This window comes from Pan troglodytes, chromosome 5 (genome assembly GCF_028858775.2).
Source record: "Pan troglodytes isolate AG18354 chromosome 5, NHGRI_mPanTro3-v2.0_pri, whole genome shotgun sequence".
Lineage (NCBI taxonomy): Eukaryota > Metazoa > Chordata > Mammalia > Primates > Hominidae > Pan > Pan troglodytes.
In genome coordinates, this window is record NC_072403.2 from 46,542,944 (window position 1) to 46,557,921 (window position 14,978).

Consider the following 14,978-nt stretch of genomic DNA (forward strand, 5'->3'; position numbering starts at 1 on the left):
TTCTATGACAGCTATGGGGAAGGCATAAATATCTACCACTCATTTCCAGAGAAGGATCAAATTTTAGGTATTTCTTCTCCCTTTTTCTGCCTTTCTTTGTTTCAAATGAAGAGACATTAATGAAGAAATTTACAGAGGGATGGGCAGGATTAAGAGAATTAGTAAGGAAGAGTGAAGTATCCATGTACTGGCAACAACAGGAAGTGGTTACTACACCTGTGTCCAGAGGGAAAAGGGAAGGGGGAAATAGCATTGCTGGAGGCATTGGGTTATAGAGCCAGGAAAAAGAGCCTAGGGCCAGCCACTGCCAAAGATGCTCTGCTGAAGCAGGGAGGGAGCTGGGAAGAAATACCCCCACTGCTGTCTCCCCTGCCCTTTGATTTCCTGCCAAGCTTCCCAATTGGACACCAAGGACAGGGAGGCCTGGATGGTAGTTTTTGTACCAGGCTCAGAAAGTAAAGGGATTCCTGGTGCAGCTTGGAGGGGCATGTGCTTCCCTCCTGGGTTCCAATTTTCTTGGTGAGTCCCCCAGGGACATGACCCATGTCTCATTCCTCTTGGTGCCCCCTACCCCATCCCAAGCTGAATCTGATAACTAGCACACAGTGCATGCTTTCTGGATGCATACAAGACCTTGTTCCAGACAGGTAGCTCGCAGAGCCTCATCTTCACAAGTAAAAGAAGTGTCACCCCCTCTTCTAGTGGCTGGTTCTATTCTTTAATGACTCAGTTTAGATATCTTGATTTTTTACCTGAATCACTCTAACTGAAATTGAAATTTCTCTGCGCTCCCATTCCATGGTGGAGATAAGGCAGTAGCACTCACCTTTCTCTGGAGCCCCTATGCTGGTGCAGGGGCTGGATTGAGGCATCACCCCTGCTCTTCCAATGTGTGACTGAGGATGCTGTGGCACTGTCTGAATATTAACTATCAGTGACTGGGAGATACTTGTTGGGAAAAAAAAAATTCTGTTCCTATAAAACACTGAAGAATAAATAACCCTAAAGGGTCTCCTTGAGCCATGCTTCCAGGGAAATTGAATTATTTCAGCAGAGCCAGTCCTACCTGAGTCTGCTACAAGAGAGCAGACCTTTCTCCAAAGCAGCCCTGCCCCTTTCACTAGGCAGTCTCCAAGTGCACAGATACCACACCCCGTTTCCTGTCCCTACCATGAAGAACAGACTGGGTCAGCGAGGTCTCAAACTGAAGGCAAACTGGGGCTGAAACTATTAGTGTCACTTAAAATTCACTCTCCCCCTTTCCCATTGTTCTAATACTTTTGCTCCTTAATTGGATACATGATCTTTATAAATTCAAAATAAAAACCATTTTTCCGGGCTGGGCGCAGTGGCTCACACCTGTAATCCAAGCACTTTGGGAGGCCGAGGTGGGTGGATCACCTGAGGTCAGGAGTTCAAGACCAGCCTGGCCAACATAGTGAAATCCCATCTCTACTAAAAATACAAAAAAAAAAAAATTAGCTGGGCGTGGTGGCGGGCACCTGTAATCCCAGCCACTCAGAAGGCTGAGGCAGGAGAATCGCTTGAACGTGGGAGCTGGAGGTTGCAGTGAGCCGAGATAGCACCATTGCACTCCAGCCTGGGTGACAGAGCAAGACTCCATCCCAAAATAAATAAATAAATAAATAAATAAATAAATAAATCCATCTTTCTTGGCCTTTATTGAAACTAGGTATGAACTTTGTGATCAAGTTTTGGTCAATGGGATGTGAGTAGAAATAAAGTGTGCAACTTCTGGAAAATGTCTTTAAAAGAAAGAGAGCATGCTCTTCTTCTTCCCTTCCCTCGACTTGCTAGATAGAAGGTAGACATAATGGATGGGGCTCCAGCCACCATCTTGCATGATGAGGTAATGTTGAAAATAGAGGCCACGGATGGTGGAGGAACAAGATAGATGGAGCTTGAATACCACTGTAACACTTCAGCGGTCTAGAATTGACTCCTTCTGTATTTCTTAGAAGTGAGAGAGAAATAAACTTCTATCCTATTTAAGCCACAGCTATTTTGCTCATTTGTTTGTTTTCCATTACTACAGGCTAAACCTAATTCTAGTTGACATATTCATGGACTAAACCTAGTCCCCAGGTATATTTTGTTTGCCTACACAGTAACATTTAAATATTTTAAATTCAAGCCCAGCATTTTTAAATGAACATAATTTTTTAAACATAAAAATTTGAATTATGACTTCTAAAATGATGGAAGATCTGACACCCTTGGGCCTCCAATTTCAGCCCAGAAAACCTGGAAGAAGCTGAATAGCACTTGCCCCTTTCAGCTGGGGCATGGATCTTTCTGTTCAACAGTCTCTCCTGAGCCCACTTCATTCTACATTCCTGCCTGGCCCCTATTGGCCCTGAGTTTGAGTCCCTGGGACAGTTGTTCCTGTCATCCATACTCAGTTTCCTGGGAACCCCACAGCCCCCTGGAGAGCCCTTCTTTCCTGCCTTCTCTGCATGAGCTGTGGGGAGCCTGGCCTCCCTTACATACCTTCTGGAACCATCCTGAGTCTCACTCTCTGGCACAGCCACGGAGTGAAGGAATTCTATCTGAAGACAAAAGCAAGGTGGAGGACAGACCGCATCCTGGAACCACAGAATTTACAAGTGAACAAAAGCCATGTCTGGGACTGGGCGGTGATTTGTCCTAGACCATGCAGCAAGTCTGCAGCAGACCAGAAGCGAGAGTTGAGTTTCCTGAGTCCCTGGCCCAGTGCACCAAACTTCTTTGCAAGTTTGTGTAGAAAAACTTCCCTGGAAAAAGACAGTTTTTCTGTTATCCTCAAATTTAAAAAAAAAAAAAAAAAAAAAAAAAAAAGTCCTACTGTGTCCAAATCCAGGCTGTGGTGGGAGTGTGTGGGCAGAAACCTGCATATTTTGGTGAATACAGCCCATCTGCCTCCCTCTTCTGGACCCTAACCTCCAAAATGCCTGTGATAGGGACAGAGGCCTCCACCTCATGGTGAGAGCGGCTCTATTCCAGTACCAGGCTAGGAGTTTCTTCTCATAGAGGTCATAAGTTGTCATTCTTCGTTGTTTTGGTATCCCTGCTGCTAGCAAAGCACCTAGTACCTAAAAGAGGCTAAATAAATATTTGTTGAATGAATGAATGAATGAAATAGCAAAAGCTCAGGACCATATGTGATGAGCTCCAGGTGGCTGGCACAGTCACAAAACCTCACCTTCCCCTCCCAGCTTCCTGTCCTTAGGAGTCAAATCACCAAACACTTCCATATGAGGGGTTCTGAGCCAGCTGGTTCCAACCCCTGTCCTTCCCTCCCCACTGTGGACCGCTTCTATGCTTCAAGAGAGAGCCCAGAGGTAACTTCCTAAGTGGCTGTAGAAGCCTCCCCGTAGGATGCAGCCCCACTGCACATGGTTTCTGCTGGGCCACAGGGGCTGACTGAGGCATGGTGCCACATTCCAGTGCCACAGAGATCAGGAGGAAATTGTCCCACTATTAGGACCCATGATTTGTCTCTACAAGCAGCAAAGTTAACTAGAACAGCTAATTAATAAGGGAAATGTGCAGCATCTCAGTTATTTTTAATTCCTCACCTACATGAATGCATTTATTGGTTTATGTTAAAACTAATTCATACCCCAGTCCTGATGTCCTTACCTCAGGGTTGCCAGCTTCAGGCTGGAGGTGAAGGAACTTCTGCTGCTGATTTCCTAGCCCTTCAAATCATCTCTAAGTACCTTAGAGTCACATAAACAGGACATGTAATGAGACAGCCCTACTTTGCTTTGATACTTTTAATTACCAGCCTGAGAAAGGCAGGGGAGAGGTGAGAGGCCCAGGAGAGATGCCTGGAACCTGATAATGCATGCATGTTGCCTGGTGACACACACATGTTGCCTAGTGATACACACCTGTTGCCTGGTGATGCACACATGTGGCCTGGTGATACACACAGGTGGCCTGCTGCAGAAACAAAGTCAAAACTAGCCAACTCTTCCCTGGGAACCTTCCCTGCCTCATGAGCCCTGATAGTTGGCATCAGCAGAGAGATAGGAGAGCACACAGAAGAGATGTGGCATATGCCAACTCAAGGCACACAGGAAAAGGTTACCTTTTTAGCATCAAGATTCCTTCTCCCCACAGCACGTTGTGGATTCCTTAATGGAACTTCCTTGGTGGCGAGACGCCAAGCAGAGGCTTTCTTCTTCCTCATGCAGTCATTCAACATTTGTTGAATTAGTCATTCAACAAATACTTTTTGAGCACCTACTATATGCGAGGCAGTGTTCTAGTTATTGATGATACATCAGTGAACAAAAGAAGCATCAATCCTGGCCCTCATGGAGCATCCATTCCAGCAGAGAACGATAGACATAAACAATAAGCATAATAAATAAGTGCACTGCAGAGTTTGTTAATGTTGGGGGGCAATTATCCATGGCCTTTTGAAATTCTGCACATCTCATTCTGATTTATCCTTTGCAGGATGTTTGCTACAAAAACATCCTTGAAAGCTAGAGATAGTATTTCCCTTTGCAGCAGAAGGTGGATGTACTTACTATCCAGTTTATAAACCATTGTCTCTTCTGAAGCAAAGGGGAGGCATGCTTATTTTCTGTCATGCAAGATTCAGATTCTCCAAGCTTGGGTTTCTTTCCTATAACCTAACCCACTGCAGATGGCACCCGATCCTTTTCACATCATCCTGTGGGGATTGAGGCTCGTTTGGGGAATTGGTATGAGGAGTATATTAGATAAGGTAGGATTAAATTTGTCCCTGACTTTAGGAAAGTCTCTGATAAATAACACTGCCTCTGCCCTCAGAGTCATTCAAGTCCGCTTCAACTCATTGCCCAGGGTCATTTTAGATGATATGATTGCCCTAGACTTTGTCCTGGCAGGGGAAGGTAGAGTCTGTGCAATGGTTAATACTTCCTGTTGCACCAGGTGGGCCCCTGAAACGAAGAGGCGGCATTTTGGCAGAACTTATATAGACAGGGCTAATATCTGAGTGTCCCTGAAGGTTTTCCTGACTGGGCTGCCTGAGGTGGCCACTGATGACGCTCATCTCCCATCACAATATCTCCACATCTTCCAGCGTCGTGCCGAAAATTTTTCTCACTTCCCTTGGGATGCTGCTTTCATCGCCCTAATTAGGTTGCAAGCCCAGGGCAGGTACCAGGTCTCTGAGGGTCTCCAGTCTGTCATACAACTGGCAGAGTGCTCTGCTCATCACAAATCATCAATAAATTCTCCGTGACAACAACAGCAAGACTCCTACTCAATGCCAAGCATGGTGCCTGACCTTAAGTCACATAACCTGTGGATGGGTTGGCGAGGAAGAGGGAGTCGTGCTGGGGCTGGGCTGTTGGGGCCACAGTGTCCTTCTCTCTCCCCTCCAAGCTTTTCCTCCCTCCAGTTCAGCCTGCCCCGGCCACCTCACTCCCCAGGGGCAAGTCATACCCATTTCCCCCACCCTTTTTGGTGAATGGAGGAGCCACTTCCCCACCCAGAACTCAGCCCTTCTCCCTTATACCCAAGCATCCCAGGAGAGAAGGAGGTGGGGAAGCTGGTTAAGTACTTTCCACGTCTGCATCCTGCTCCCCCAGCCTCCGCGACTATTATTGGTAAGTGAACGAATTTTCTCTCCTGACATCTGTAGCTCTTAGCAGTGAATATATTTGAAAAACCCTTTATGATTGCTTGAAATTGTCCCTGCAATTGGATTCCTGATATTTCTCTTTACTCAGTGAATGATTCTTTTAACTCATTGTATCTTATACTGCAGGCCTGCCCATCTCCCCCACCGACACAAACCACAGTGATATTTATCCCCCTTCTCCCACAACCTGCAGAGAAGTGTCCCTAGCAAGCCCCAGTGGAGGGCCTTCCTGCCCCAACTCCACCCTCCCCATCTGTCTCCTCCACTGTTTCCCCAGCCTGCAGACACCCCATTCTCTAAGCCTCACACTCCACCAGGGGCTTTGGGAACAGGACCATTTCTCAGGGGAGAGGGGTCTTTTCCTCATCCACCTACTGCGAGCCTCACATACCACCACCTGCTTGTTCTCATGATTATTTCCAATTCCTTCCAGAACACTTAGCTTTCCAGCCTCAGCATGTAAAACAACTTTTCCCCCAGGGAAAAAATAAAGTTCGAGGATTAGAAATAATACCAGCGACCATAACAATAGAAATTAAAATGGGTCTCAGAATACTCAGTGGCTGATGGTGGGTGGGGGTGCTGAGTGTCACAGACAGCCTCACTGGACCATAAAGATGTGGCTGCAATGGACCTTCCTGCAGTGGGAGGGAGGGCAGAGGAGGGAGAGGAGCAGGTGGGAAAGGTTCTAAAGGCACAAAAATGTGGTTGGATCTCAGGTGAATCCTGCAGATGTCTCATGACTCCAATGCAGAACGTGTCCAACCACAGTGTTGAGAGAGCAAATACACCCCCAGTGGGGCCTTTCCTGCTCTCTTCTCACCACCAGGCATCCAGGATCCCCCTGGATTAGACCCAGATAATATGCCTTTTCAGTGGCAGCTGTCACTATGCCTCCCATTTATTTATTTATTTATTTATTTATTTATTTATTTATTTATTTATTTATTTATGTTGCAAATATGTTCAGGAACTATGCCTGGGGCTAGGAGGACAAAGAGGAATATGCTGGGTCCCTGCACAGTCTAGCATGGGAGATGGAGACAGAAACAGCCATGCCAGAACACAGCCTCAGCTGCTAGAGATGGAGCAGCCTGGAGGTCAAGAGCCCAGATTCTGGAGTCAGGCTGTCTGGGTTTGAATCTCAGTCTTACTACTTATTAATCGTGGGACTTCAGGCTAGTCTTTTCTGTGCCTCAACTTCCCCTTCTATAAAATGGGGATATTAAGAGTATCTACCTCATATGGCGGATGTGAGTTAATATATGAAAAGCTTTTAGGACAAATCCTGGCAGATGGTAAGTGCTGTATGTGTCAACTATCCCTATTAAAAGGAGGGATTTATTCAGTTTCCCAGTACCTTTCCTTGATAGAGGTTGTATTTTATTGATCATTATTTGTCCTTAAAGCTTTTGGTTCTCAGGACAAAGGGAGACCAAATAATCTCCCTCCATTTCACAAAAGGAAGAGCTGAGACTGGCTCTAGAGAGGTTGGAAAAACGATCCGCGGAGGAAAGAAGTATCCTCAAAGATAAATTGAACCAGAGAAGCAGGGAGTGCCTTCTGCTGAACACACAGGGCGATCGGTGCCCCTTGATCTTGAGCAACTCAAATTCAGGGAGCAAGCCTCTGTTTATACCTATGGCTCAGGAAGGGGTGTGGGATCAGGTTTCCTCCAGAGGGGCTCCTGGGGTAAGTTGACAAGAGGCCAAGCCAGGCTAAGAATAGACCCTCTTCCAGGCAGCCGCTCTGCCCCTAAAGGTCCATTTGCTCTCACCGCCTGGTAGGTATCTCCAGGTGCTTTGTTCACTGGACTGATGTGAGGGTCCATGCTGCACCTGGAGCCTCCCCACCTGGGCTGGAAGGTTCAGAGGCTGTGCCATACTCTCCAACCAAACTGGAAGGTCCCACGGCTAGAGCAGGATCTCCAGGTGTCTGTGGGCCTCTTTGCCCTCAAAATTGGCTCTGCCGAGAGGGCTCCCGTCAGACTGGGAGGGGGTGTGGGAAGTGATTCAGATGCTGTGAATCATGGGAACCTGCCCTGAGACTAGGAGTGTCCTGTCTTCCCTGATGGGACGCAAACGCACATTGCGTTCTCACAATGAAACCAGGCAGCCCTGCCCTCCAGACCCCACCTCCACATCCACAGGACCCCCCAAGGCTCATCCACAAGAGAATGTGGGCACAGCTGAGGTGATGTACTTCTCAGAAAGGTCCACAGAAAGGAGCCAGAGGGTACCCCATCTCTATCCATCATGCAGGGAGGGATCTCTATGAAATGCAGTGAAATCTCTAGTTATTGATTGTTTGGTATGGCTCCTACAGCAGTTTGCATCTATGAAGCAGAAGCTTTTGCTTCTGTCCTACATGCTAGTCAGGATGGCTCTTACTTTCCCCATTTCACAGGTAAGGAAACTGAGACTTAGACAGGTGGAGAGGCTTACCAGGTGCACACAGCCAGTAAGGGTAGCACAGACTCTCCGGCCATGGTCTCTCAACTCCAAATCCAGTGCTCTTCCACAGCCTTCACTGTGTTGTGTGTGCGATCCCTGCTTGCATTTGGGTTTTTATCTGGGGAAGAAGAGCTCTCAGCTCACAAGTGAAGAGCCGAGGGAGGCAGGCCCAATAGGAGGGGGCATAGGGGCATCCATATCTCTAGAAGTCAGAGGCATTCAGGTGTCCATTTCCTGGTCTGGTATGACCCCAGTCGAGCTGCCTGGGGGGCAGAGGTGCAGGGTGAGTGCACATGAGCTTTCTGGTAGACGGTGGTGAGTGAGCAGCTGCAGGAGGACACATGGCCCAGAGCGGTGGGGCTGCCGGAACCATTACTACAGTGATTAATTAGGCTCCTTCCACGTGGAGCTGCTGGGTTCCCAGGGCTGCCTGTCAAAACTGCAGGGCTCAGCAAACTGCAAGGTACCAAACTGGAACCACCATCCAGATCTGCTAGCCTGGGGAAGGAGAGTGGTCCCTGACATGCTGTAGTTCTGCTCCCAGGCCAGGCTCAGGCCCACCCCTGCCTGGGTGTGGGAATGATGGGAGTGGGTCATTTATTGCTTACACCGGAGAGTTTAAGGACCTCACCAACTACTATTTATCAAAGACCTGCTATGTGCATCCACTAACTTTCATCTGTTACCATGTGTGATGGTAAGAAACTGAGATGAAGAAACTGAGGCTCAGAGGAGTGAAGAAGTTGCCTGAGGCCAGCAGTGTAAACGAGGGGATAGAGTAGGGATCTGTCCTTCTAACAGTACTAAGACTCCCACAGCAGCTTTATCAAGCCTCGGATAGGGGAGAAGTACCCACAGCCTTCAACCTAGGGAGCCCTAAGACCAAGACCTCTTGCCCTTAGAATTCCTCTCTCTCCGTTAGGTAAATAATTCAAGGGTCACCACAGACTCAATAATCTCACTCATCCTTATATTCCGCCATCCAAGGTGCATGTGCTTTTCCCGTCTGGGGCCAGAGGCAGGTGGGATAAGTGAAAGGGTTGTATTGGCACCTTCACCCAAGGACAGGCACATGGAAAGCCCCACCTGCAAGTGTCCACATTCATCTTCTCCAGATGCAAGCTTGAAATATCTGAGTAACAGATAGTCATCTTGGCTTTCATATCCCTGTGCTCTACTTTAACAAACTGAGGTGCTCAGTGGTTTTAGGACCATGAATTAAAGTCAAGTTAAAAATAAAGGCTAAGAGTGTTCATGGTGGTAGATCACTCGTCCTTCTTCGTGGTATCTGGGCTCATGCCAGCATCTACCAGTCAACCATGAGCATGAGTGTTGGACGCCACTTGCAAGGGGCCAGCAACTGTGTATGAAATGCAAATATGTATGAGGTTGTCCCACCAAGCCCTCACATCTGTGGTGAAGTAGCTTCTACACCCCCAAAGATGAGCTGCAGGGATGTGATGTGGACCCCAAGTTTCTGAGGACAGAAAAAGGTGAAGAGAAATCAAACAGGAAGAAGGTTGTATTAGTGTTCTCAGGCAGCCATAACAAAATGCTATAGGGAGATAGCTTTCTGTTTAAAAAACAGAAATTTATTTTCTTACAGTTCTGGAGGCTGAAAGTTCAAGACCAAGGTGCCAGCAGGGCTGGTTCCCTCTGAGGCCTCTCTCCTTGGCTTACAGATGCCACTCTCTCACTGCTTCTTCACAGTGAGGGTTGTCTCACTGTGAACGTGGGCTCCTGGTATCTCTCTGTGTCCTCTTAAGCTCCTCTTCTTATAAGGAAATCAAATTGGATTAGGCCCCACACTAACAGCCTCAGTTTAACTTAATCACCTCTCTAAGGACCCTATTTGCTAGTCTAGTGACATTCTGAGGTACTGGGGGTTAGGGCTTCAGCATATGAATTTTGGGGGGATGTAATCCACCTCAGTGTTCCACCCTCTGGAACCCCCAAATTCATGTCACAGGCAAAATACATTTACCCCCATCCCAACAGTCCAAAAGTCTTAACCCATTCCAGTACCAACTCTAAGCTGCAGCCTTGTGACCAGGGCTCCAAATGGCTAAGGATGGGTAAAGATGGAGAAGCAGTCAAAAGGGGGCTGAGGGGTCTCACAAGGCTGAAGCTCCATAAAGTAGAGTCTAACCCTTGGGTGGGACTGGCAAGGATGTCCCCAAAGTAAATGGCCTGACCCCAAGATCTCACTGGGCTAGTACTATCCTCATCGAGGAGGACCAAGTTAGTGAGGACAGGGTAGGATGAGAAGCTATGAGGATGAGGACAGACAAGTTGTGCAAGGCTTTGGGTATAAAAGAACTGTCTGCTCTGCCTCCCTATGGGAGCAGTCGTGTGTGTGTGTGTGTGTGTGTGTGTGTGTGTGTGTGTGTGTGTCTGTGTGTTTAAATGCTATAATCAGTTTGCATTCCCTGTGTGTGCACCTCAAAGACCCAGGGGCCAGGGCAATAGATCTACTGATAAACATTTTCATTCAGTTCAAGATAAGGAATGTGGGCCACTTTTGAGAAACATCTTGCTGGAGGCAGGTGCCTTTACCTTGAATGTTACTGGACAGCTCTGTGCTGTGATCTCTGGAAGAAGGTATAGACCCAACTAGGGGGGCTGGGAGGGACCTGACCCTATAGATCTTTCCAGAATAGAGGGAGACACCCTAGGAATCTGAGCCCATAGACATATGGCTTCCAGGGTGGGGGAAGTTTTTAATTTATCTCTGGAAAGCATTTAGAGTCCAGCTCTGCCAACCCTAGCCTTGAGTAAATGGTGACCATGAAGGCCCTCAGAGTGGCAAGCCCCTCAATCTGTGGTTTTCAAACATAAGCACCACCAGAGGAGCTTGTTATAATAATAGACATCAAGGCTTTTGTCTTGAGATCTCCAGGAGTGAGGTCCAGGATTCTGCATTTCGACAAGCAGTTCAGGGAGATTTTATGCCCCACTGCCGACTGGCACTTGAGAAAAAGCCTGGGTCCTCCACAGGCTTGTTCCCTTAGCAGGGTGACCAGCTAGAGAAGCTGGGCCCTAAAACAGGTTCTGAGACTGCCTAGCTGCACCATACTCTGGTCACCCCATATGTCTTCCCAGGAGAGAGAGACCCCTCTGGGGTAACATTAACCATTCCTGATACACCAGAGGTAACGCCTTCCTACACTTCTGTCAATGCCTTACAGCCAAAGCCCCCCAGGAACCTACAGTTAGACAAGTTGGGTGTATTACTTGATGCATTCAGAACATGAAAAATGGAGACTCATGAGACATCTCAGTAAGAGGCTAGAGCTAGGAAGAAGCTATTATAGGATCTGGCTTTGGTTAGCTGACTTGGGGAGAGTCCAAGAAAGCAGATGTCTGCCCTGGATTGAGTGCTGTCAGAAAGCAGGGACAAGTCTGTGATTGGGTATCTCAATAAGTTTGATCTGTGGGGAGGACCGACTAGAGTGAGGCTAACACTGCAATCGGTAGAGAGGTGGCAGTCACTCACATTAGCTGGAGGAGGGGCCGGTTGGTATTTTACGGTTTAAACAATGTTCATGTTTTGCCTGTGTTCAGACATGATTATGGAATAGATTTGTTTCTGTCTTGATCCATTCTTGTCACAGGTGGCTTTGTCTGATGTTGATGTTTTACTATGAAGTTGTTTATGTTCAACAGGAGAATGCCATGGCCAGCTCGTGGACGTCAGGGGCTGCTTTTCTCTTCCTCACCACCCTATTGTTTCCCTGCCCAGGGAAATTGGGCTGTTAGTGCACTGTCCAAAGGAGGGACAACATCCAATAAAACTTACCTTTTATCTCCTGCCTCCCAGCTACTCTGATTCCCTGTGTAGCTCCAGGTGTTCCTCCACCAATACCAAGCATGAGGTCTGCTCCCTTCTCAGTGATGTATTCCCCACCCACCTCTGTATTCACTGCTCTTCCCACTCAAAGACATGTCCTAGGGCCAGGCAGGTGTCTCACACCTGTAATCCCAACACTTTGGGAGTCCGAAGCGGGTGGATCATCTGAGGTCAGGAGTTCGAGAGCAGCCTGGCCAACATGGCAAAACCCCATCTCTACTAAAAATACAAAAATTAGCCGGGAGTGGTGGCGGGCGCCTGTAATCCCAGCTACTCAGGAGTTTGAGGCAGGAGAATCACTTGAACCTGGGAGGTGGAGGTTGCAGTGAGCCAAGATCGCGCCATTGCACTCCAGCCTGGGCAACAAGAGTGAAACTCCATCTTAAAAAAAAAAAAGACATGTCCTGTGCAAAGGAGACAGCCTCTGTCTGTTCCTTTCAGTCCTGATTTCACGTTGCTTCTCTGCTGCTGTACTCCCTATGTCAGTATGACTGTCTCCAGTGACAGCCCCTATGTTGCTCTCATCCTGTAGTCCTTGGCCCAGTCAGAGCCTTCCAGAAGGGTAAGGAGGGCATTAGATGATGTGTAAGATGTTGAGGTTGATGGTATTTTTAGCGTTGATTTCAGTGACAGTGGCCATAGCGGTAGTGATCACTTCAATAGTGGCAGTGATAGTGATGGGGGGATGCGTTAAGGATGATGGTAACAATGGTGACGGTGATGCCACTGCTGGTGGTTGTGGTGGCAGTGGGAGTGATGGTGGGGATGGTGGTAATAGAATTTGTGGCTATCACAGTGATGGGGATGACAATAGTGTCGATTATCAAAAATTTCATTTATAGATTGAAATTCTTAAGATCCTTTCACAGTGTTCATGGAATAATCTCAGAGTTTATTAGGTTATTCTACTTCTTTCTTCAGGCAAGGAAATTCTAAATCAACTTTCTCACGTTGCTCACAGGCAGACAGTAATGCAAAATTAAGCTGGTATGACAGATCTCCTGTGGAGCCTACTTCCACATCTGCAGCTCCACACTTGCCCCATTTCCAGGCCCATGAAAGGAGATGCAGGTGGCGACTGAATTTCTGGCAGTGCCTTCAGGCACTCACTGATGGGTGCTGATAACTGTGAGGCACCTGGGGAGACTCAAGAGGCCTGTCTCTGACAAGGCCTGTCATATGCAGCTATGGACAAGGATGGACACAAGATAAAGGACCTGGAGCCCCGCGGCTGAAGCTGACTCATTGGGTAGGGGCACACTCTGCTGATAGGCTAGACCAGAGAACTCAGAAGCCAAGATGCAAGAGGTTTTGAGGAGCTGAATGCAAATGAGCAGCCAGGAGTGAAGGTAGGGCTGACAACCTGGGATGCACAAGACTGAGGCTTCCAGGGAAGTCTGTCATTAACACAACGCCTGAGGAAAAGGACGCTGAAACCAGGTCAAAGCTGCCCCTGACAATGGACTGTTGATACTTGCCCTACTATAGGAGCACCCTGTGACTGGCTTCTTGGGGCAGGAAAAGCCTGGGCCTGAAGCAAAGGCTGTTACACCCCGCCCTGGGAAGACTGAATCATACCCCCCACTGTCTCCATGACTTTGTCCCTCCTTGAGACACTCAGGACTCAGAGCCACAGAGTTCAGGAGCTTGAGGTTTGCAGAGATCCCCAGGGAACTCTTGAATTCTATGGTGGCCTTTGAGATATTTACCATCCAGGGAATCAGTCACATAAATTCCCCAAATAGAGACTGTGTTCTGACCCAGTCATGAAAACATAAACCACTCTAGATATTTCCAACAGTAATAATTTAATATAGGAAATTGGTTACCCAAGTGGTGGAAGAGCTGAGAAGCCAAAAAGGGACAGCAAAGCAACCAGCTGTTAGCAAGAACAGAAAGTCAATGTGACCCTTAGGGCTGGCTAGAGGGACAATAGGAGGTACTGTTTCCAGAAGCCAGATGCCAAGTCTGTTTGGCAGAAGCTGGAACTGTGTTGGGTACTCAGCCACCTTGAAAACACTCATTAAAGCAGGAAGACAATGGGAGAAATACTCTAGCTTCTCACCTTTTCTTCCCTGCAATCTCCCATTATTTCTCTCATTATCTGACCCTGGCAAGAAGTCAGTTGGCAAGGAAGGCTGGGAAATGTAGTGTGCAGAAGGGCAGGTACTATGGTTTGAATGTTTTTGTTCTCTACAAAATTCCAGTTGAAACTTAATCTCCAGTGCAACATTATTGGGAGGTGTGGCCTTTGGGAGGGGTTGAGTCAGGAGGGCTTCACCCTTGTGAATGGCATTAGGTGCCCTTATAAAAGGACTTGACAAAGGGAGTTTATCTCTCTTGCCCTTCCACCTTCTGCCACATGAGGATAGTGTTCCTCCTCTCTGGAGGATACGGTGTTAAAGGAGCCATCTTGGAAACAGAAACCAAACTCTTACTAGACAATCAACCTACCGGTTCTTTGATCTTGGACTTCCCAACCTCCAGAACTGTGAGAAATAAATTTCTATTGGTCATAAATTACCCACTCTGTGGTATTCTGTTAGAGCAACACTCAGGGACTAAGTCAGCAGGGAATAGATTCTTAAAGCAAAGAGGCATTGACTACCATATGTTCCAGCCTTGGGAAGTTGAACTATGTTGGGATCTCAGAGGGTCAGTGACTAACACTCCTTTTTCCACACCTAGTTCAGGTCTTTCTAAGAAATGGATTGAGCAGTCAGGCAGACAGAGACCAAAATATTACCTTTAGCCTATTGAAACAGTGGAGAATCTGGCATTAGGGTCTCTCAGCCAGGTGGGCTTGCTAACACCTTATTCCTGAATTTGACAGGTTCATTAAGTCTCAGGCAGGGCTAGAAGTCAGCAGTCCCAGCCCTGTGGTGGGGAGGAGCAGAAAATACGTGCCTTCTGTCAGCAGAGAGATCTCCAGAGTGGAGTACACTCAGATCCTCTCCCAAATTTCCACTCAGACAAGTCACTTTCTCCCTAGGATGGCCATGAGGGAAGCAATGAAGAAGGAGAAGAT